The sequence below is a fragment of the Parus major genome, chromosome 3 (genome assembly GCF_001522545.3).
Source record: "Parus major isolate Abel chromosome 3, Parus_major1.1, whole genome shotgun sequence".
NCBI classification, from domain to species: Eukaryota; Metazoa; Chordata; class Aves; order Passeriformes; family Paridae; genus Parus; species Parus major.
In genome coordinates, this window is record NC_031770.1 from 27,884,607 (window position 1) to 27,892,442 (window position 7,836).

Sequence of the window (7,836 nt, forward strand, 5' to 3'; positions counted from 1 at the left end):
AACCATCCAGGAAAACAAAACAGAACTAAACAAAACAAAAAAACTAAGCAAAACAATCAAAACAAAACAAAATAAAAAAGCACCTTGTTAATGTACTAATTCTAAGATCCTGTTTCATTTATTCTCTAAATGAGCAGGTATCAGCTGGGTCTGTGAGACTTATATGCCAGAACTCCTCACAGTGGAATCTCCTACCCAGACCAGACTTGATATCTTGGGGCCAAAGTTTACACAGCAGCATGTTTCCCACCTTACTGGGAAGATACTGTGTTTTCTGCCACTGACTCTGACTCTGAGAGCAGCTACCTGCATTCTAGCTGGTGAAGGCAGCGTGATGCCTGGCTGGCTCAGCCATCCCTGGAGTCAATGCAGCACAGCCCTCTCAGTGAGAGATAAGCCACCTGTGTGGAAGCGACCCATGGGCTAATCAAAGCTATGAGTAGAGCCACTCTGTTCTGTGAAATAATTTCAGAATGATGAAATGTAACCCTGAGATTGAGATGCAACTGATACAACAGCTACTAAAAACATTATTAAAAATTATTTTTAAATATCTTTAATTCAAGTAAGAATTTCCCAGATCTTGGAACTTAATGCAAAACCAAAAAGTATTAGCTTTGAGAATCATGTGACCTGCCTTCAGTTATTTGCCACTGTTGTATCTCCAAAACTGTTCTGTATGTCTTGTCCTTGGCTTGCTTGTATCCACTTTTTTCACTACAGATTGGTTATGTAGATTATGCTTACTAAATTTGCTAGCACTAAGCTGCATGGGACTGCACGTACAGATGAGGACAAGGTCAGGACCCAGCATGACTTTAACAGGCTGTACAAATGGTCTGGGGAAGGGAAGCATTAGAGAAGGGGTATATGTGAGATTTCACACAACTGAATAACCACCAGCACAAAAGCAGGATTTAAAGGCATGGATTAGATAGGAGTTTTACAGGAAATCGACAACACGTCCTATGGTACCTGCAGCAAAGAACATACAGGCTGCTCGTTAGAAAATGCATTTAAAAAGTAATGGAAGCAGCTTGGTCATGTACCAAGACTCTGTGGAGTCTCCCATTGCTCAAGATCTTCAAGGAAAGATGTGGACAAATGTCATTCATTAATCATTTCTGTACTAGTGATCCTGAATGAGAGCGGACTACAGGGCCACCTCTTCTACCTCTGTATTTCCAATGAACTCTGAGGCAGACCTGTTGCAGGACAGCTCTGTTTCTGCACAGGGGATTCCAGATGGGGCACAGGAGAATAACTACCCAGTTCATCCAAGAGCTTGATATCAGGAACAGCCAGGAGCACCATTAACCTTGTAACCATGACACAATCCTTAATGTACAACAAGCCCGGTAAGTTTGCCTGTAACATCTGCAGAGAATCGAAGACTAACGTGACTTAAGGATTATTCTTCCTCATGCTTAGGACTGAATCACACTTTCTGGTATGGCCAATAACATACTGTTATCATTTAGGGAGTGACTTGCATGGGATTTGCAATGCTGTAAAGCCAAGACATTTGGAAAGAGTTTGTTTCCAGAGCAAACTTACGTAACTGAGCAACCAGCTGTGGCCTAGCTCTCCCTCTGCCTTCCCAGTCCCTACAGCTTACAGGTACATAGATACACACAGGTCACACAGACCTCTTGCCTCAGCTCAGGTTATAAAAGGGGTTGTGTTTTTGAGTTCTGGAAGTTCACCAGTTTGATCCCTGGTGTTATCCAGCATAGCAGTCATCCCAGTCACATTGCTGTGGCATTATTTTTGCTCTGTGGATGAAAAGAGGATTAAAGTATTCAGAGCTGCCAGTCCAGATTCTTTTTGTTGCAATCTGCTCATTTATGCAAACAAAACCTGCAAAGCTGGAAGGAGACTGACACATAAGACTTAGGGGGGAGTGTAGAATAGTGATGCCACATTTTGCCAAACACAAAATCTATATGCATCTCACTGGGAAACCAAGCAGATGTCTTAAAGAAAAAGGAGAAGAGCAGAGAAGATGCCACAATTCACCTACATATATGGAAAGCAAAAGGACAAGAAGACCCTCAAGCCCTACAACTGACAAAATAAAGAGAGAATAGCTTTGACTGAAAACATGCTTTGAAAATATATTAAAAACTTCTGTAACTTCTGGTTACTTCCGTTTCCCTGAGAGATTACACTGTAGTAGGTGGGATGACAATGAAAGTGACAGAGGACAAAGAACACTGTTTTTCTGTTGGCATAATTTTGGTTTTCCTCCATCATTTTCCCTGGAACAAAACCATGATTCTTCTGTTCTCCACAGCCCGCTCCATTTCTCCTTTCTCAAAAGAAGATTTTCTGGTTATATGAAATAAATAATGGAACCCAATACAGATGCAGGAGCTACGGATGTCTGCCTCTCCCTATCTCCTTTTATCTTGTTCTCATTAATAGGAGAAGCTCATCACTCCTTTTGGAAAAGGATAAAAAATTTCTTTGCAAGACAAAGAATACATTTTTACTAGTCGTCAAGGAATTACTGTTCAAAACTTGCGATCTGTTCAGGATTATGCACTGAACATCTACATGTAGAGCAGAATTTCCAGGACAATTTAGGATTTGTCAGAAGGGTTCTGAAAGGGAAATTTTAGCAAAAAGATCTACTCTTTCATAAGCTTTGTTCAGCCTGCCAAGAAATTGCTAGCTTTGTCTAATCCATCTTAAGATATGACACATCAGAAAGCATGACACAGCTTAAATGAAGGGTGGTAAAAGCATCTGACCTCATGCCAACACCCATCTGCATTTCCACTCTACTCATGTTCCCATTTTGTCTCTCTTGTTTACCAGGAACTGAAGCCTTTCCAGCACACTCGACCGCACACACAGGCATCCAGTAGCACAAAAACATGATGGAAAGCAAACATTTACCAGTGGCTAGTATGCTTTAACTTCTGTGTGGGCAAACTCAATCCTGACAGAAAATTATGAGAGTGATAGCCCTGTCTTTTGAAAGCCTCTCTGTAGCGAGACCAGGGAGCATGATGTGGAATCAGAGGTTGTTTTAGATTCACAGGTTGTCCCAGTGCCATTCTGTGGGGAAACAGGCCTTTAGCTTCCATCCAGGCTTATCAAGCTCCTCTGAGGGTATGGCCAGGGAGCCAATTAGCACTAACAATGGCAGAGGTGATTTAGTGATATGGACATTTGTGTATAAGCAAACAATGGGTGTTGTCAGATCTGTGGAATAAAATATCATTCCTGGAGCAGCCCAGTCATGCCAGTTAGCTAGAAGTATCAGGTGTCCAGAAAAATGAACTGCAGATCCTGACCTAAATATAGCCTGATGAGCAGTTTTGGTCTGCTTTTTATTTTTGCTTTCTTTTTTTTTTTTTTTTTCCTAAATTTTCCTCATTTCTCTGGTGTACTGCCCTTTTTCAGCAAAGCATTGAGGCATAGGCATAATTCAAAGCATATCCACACCCTGTTTTTCATACACTTGAAATCAGAGACATGCTTATCTGAATCACTAGGTGAAAGACTAGGAACACTACATGGTTATTTCAAGCACTCAAAACTCCTCTGGTCACACGTCCCACAGGATGATGAAAGAAGTGGCACAGGAGCTACTCCTAATCCTTGGAAACTGTAAATTATGTGATGGCAACAGCACAGCCACATATATCTGTATATCTCTGCCTTGATAAATGCATATACAAATACCAAAAAATTCAGTAAATCCTAAATGCATGCCTACATATATTGCCCTCTCTATCCCTTCAGCTTTCCCTCTGTCAATTTGAATCACTGACATCTCATGGATGCAGAGGGATTCCAGGCAGAGAGAGAGGGAGGAATCAAGGCTTGCAATTTTTAACTTTTGCAGTTCCTAGAACAATTTGTTTCATTTTTCTCTCTTTTCTGACTTTCTGTTCGCTTTTAAATCCTTCACCCCTCTATGAATTTTCAGTAGATGCTCCAAGAGCTCATGTTTTCTCCCCATGAGGAGACTGCACACAGATTTTCTGCGCAGACTGTCACTTTCTCTTCTATCTGCCACTCCAAAAAGAAACCAATTCTTTCACAGTCCCACACTGGCACTCACAGGTACATCTACTTGCAGCATGACTCTGAAAAATTACCTCTGTGCCTCATTAAAATAACCTAGAAACTCCCACAAAAAGCACTGAAGTCTGCATCTGCAGTTTTGGAAACTGCTTACAACTGTGGAAGATGTCGCACCCATGAAGCATTTCATGCATGAAAACAAAAAAGCAGTGTCTCTGCGTAAGGGTCTGTGGCCAGCCCACAAGCTGGCCCACAGTCTCCTTTCTAGCCCAAAATTTCAAAACCAGGTATCTTTCATTCAGACTTGCTTCAGGACTCAGACATCAGTTAGTACATTTTCTAGGATGATTCTGTATAATTAAACACCTTTATAAGACAGGGTTCTTAGAGGGTATTGTATTAGATGCTCTATAGCAGGAAGTACATTCATTTATGATGGAGACACATTTTAAACCCAACCCAAGAAGAACATAATTTATCAAAACTGAGCATGCAAACAGAATGACAAAATACAAAGAACAACAGAAATACTGCTGAGAGCTGTAGAGCTCTGCTGATTTTTTATAAAATGCTAATTTTTTTAAAGACTAGAAATGAGTGTAGGAAGGTCTCTGAGCTTTGGGCTACAGGAGATGAATACATGAAGGACAGTGTCTCTTCAGTTATTTCTCTGCTTCCTTTGAAGTAATTGTGAAAGATTTGGTTATACTGAGATGTAGCTCACTGTTTCCCACAGAAAAATCCATTCAGTAGACAAAGAATCATATTTTATTTTATCCTACCTGCCTGTTTAAAAAGACACTGTTTTATAGAGCATCTGTAGTTAATGGGGCTGTGACATAGCCATATCAGACAAATTTAATTCAGATATTATAATATAAATGCAACTAATTTGCTTTCAATGTGACCATCAAAGAAGCCAGGAAGTAGAAGTGTGGTTTCGTTTCCTTAGACTGTAAGAGGAAGACTCAGACCATTTTTATATACTACAGCTTTTTAGATTAGAATTGGTTGAAGTAATTTTCTTTAAGCATTCAGAGTTACCAGCAATTGGCTTCCTTGTTTCCTTTCTTTACTAGAGAAATCCAGGACTGCTGTACAATAGAAGAGTTTGTATTGACTCAAATAATAGCAAAATTATGGTATTACAAGAGTCAAGAGACTGTCAAAAGGGAAAGATGGAGAGTGTCAAACTGGTCTGGTTACATTCATGTAAGTCTATTAACTACTGGGCATTGAATATGAAAAAGAATGGTTTTGCTAAACATTCAGCACCACTGTCTTCAGAGGCACTGCTTCAGCAGCACCAATGTCACATTCACCAAGCACACTAAATTTCTCCAGCAAAATCAGGAACCTAAGGACAAAACCAACAATGTAGCTGCTCCATGACTGAAAAATGTATGAGAGGGGGGGAAAGAAAAAAGAAAAGGAAGAGGAAGAGGAAAAGACCCAAACCCACCAACAATGAAAAAAAGGGGCCTGTTTTTCTTGGGTTTTGTATTAGTATTGGCATATGCTATCATTTTTCCAACCTTTCTCCAAATACTCTGAAATTGATACCCAGAAAGGCTAAGAAACTGTAGTTCACAAAATCTTTAATGGTGTTACCTTTTAACAAATGCCAGCTTTGGTACAGCAGGGTAACATAGACCCCATGCCACATAACATGTAACATAGATCACATGCCACACTCAGCCCTGGCTGCCACAGAGCCCCCTCCCTCATCTTCTCCGGCTGTACAGGTTCTGCCTGTTCCTCACTTCAGCCTGAAGGCATCAGGGATGGAGGATTTTATGCCAGAGCTGGAATCCAGCATACCCTCCATGCTGGGCAGTTTGTCCAACAGCAACAACGTGTAATAACTGAGAAGAGCCATTAGCTTTTACAACTTATATTTACAGCAAATTCCAACTTCCTTTCCTCCACCAAGAAAAAGAAAAATTTGCCTAAATCTCAGATAAATAATCTTAACAGTTTGTTGGGTTTTTTCACTCAGGAAAAAAAAAAAAAGAAGTTGCTTCCTAAGTGTGTTTGCAACTCAAGATGGGTGTGAATAATTGCCACAAGAAGCTGGGCAGTGAGGGCACAGAAATGCTTTCCGGAGTTCAAGAGGAGAATGAGCAGTGAAGGTCAGGGGAGGGATGGCACCTGGGTGGCAAGGATGAGCAGAGGTAGCAGGATGTTTGGATGGGTACAACGCTGACAGTGAGGCACACATGCAGGTTCAGTGTGGTCTCAGATATGGCAGCCCAGATTTGAGGGAAAAGCACACAGACCATGTATGCCAGGGCCCTGACAGGCACCAGAAGCTAAGGACCCTCACAGCATCCAAGCCTTTCATCCAGCTCACTGCTGTGGCCCCCCTGCTTATTACAATGGCAGCCTCCACACACACTGAAGTAAAGGCACCTGCAGTCCAGGTGCACAAGCGATGCTGCCACGATTCTTGAGCCGATTCCCAAGGGAAAGGGCTGGTCCGGGAGCAGGGGCTGTTTCTGGCCTGATGAGCCTGAACGATCGACAAACTCTGCAAACCACTGAGGATCCCTACAAAAGCAGCGACGCCCCTGACACAGATCCTGCAACCCCATCCTCCCCACTGCAAGGGTGCTGAGCCCACCCGTAAGGACTTTTCAACCAAACTCATAATGAGGTCGACTTCTCTCACGCCGCGTTTCCATAGCAACAAAGAAAAGATTCTAATCGCCAATATAAAAGACGCAACGAAAATGACAATTTGTAGTTTGAGGCTTTTAGGGGAACGCAGAGGCTGCGGCTGCAAAGCAAACGGCCGTCCCTGCGCTGCAGCACCCCGGGCCAGCAGCCCCCGCAGCGGCGAGTGGCCAGCACCACCCCGTGGCCACCACCGCGCCCGCAGCGCTCCGGGCGACACTCGGGAAACAGCCAGGCCACGGCCGCGGTGTCGGGCCCCCCCAGGCCCTCTGCCATCCAGGCTCCCGCCTGCCGCAGCTTCCGAGGCTGCCGTACAGGCTGCTGGAGCAGAGCGATCCGAGGGCTCAGGCTTTAACCTGGTGGGGGGAATAGAAAGGGAGGATTGATGTCCTCTCTCTCCAGGTCCTGGCAGGGAAGGGGAAAGAACAGCCCCGGACTGGGGACCGGGAGATCAGTTCAGCTGTATAGGCTTGGAAGAACCAGCTGTGCGGACTGACTGCGCTCAAGCACAAGCGTGACAGGAATCAATCACTATTCCCTCTCTCCTGGCAAGCGGCACAAGCCAATATCCTAATTCAGGCTGTGCTGTTTGCAATTGCTTGGCAGTGCTAGCATTGAACCTCCTTCCTCAGCCCTACCATGAGAGACAGAGCAGAGGGGAAAGCATACTGTTCTTCATTCACTGCAGTCTAAAGCAGTTCCTCAGTGAAAAACAAAACAACATAATGTAACAAGTAGACCAGCACATAAAAGAGCAAAGCACACGGCTTGGAGCAGGGCTCCTAGGTAGCCTGTTAATGTAAGTAGAAGTATATATAAGTAGTTGCCCCAGAAACAGCACTTGCTTATGCTGGATGAATACCAATAGTAGCACTGTGATTCCAATATCACTTCAGGGGCTCACTAGCACTGGCACCAGTGCAAAATAAAACTTCCATTTTCCCTGGCCACATCCTTGAATAACATTTCTTGTCTTCCTGGCTGTGACATTAACACTGATCCATCATTCCAGTATCTTATTCAGGCCTGCAAAAGTGTTCTCCAGATCCCACATAAGGGTAAACAGAACCCTGACACTGGCTTTTGTGTTCACAGCATCATTCTCCAAAACACAACACC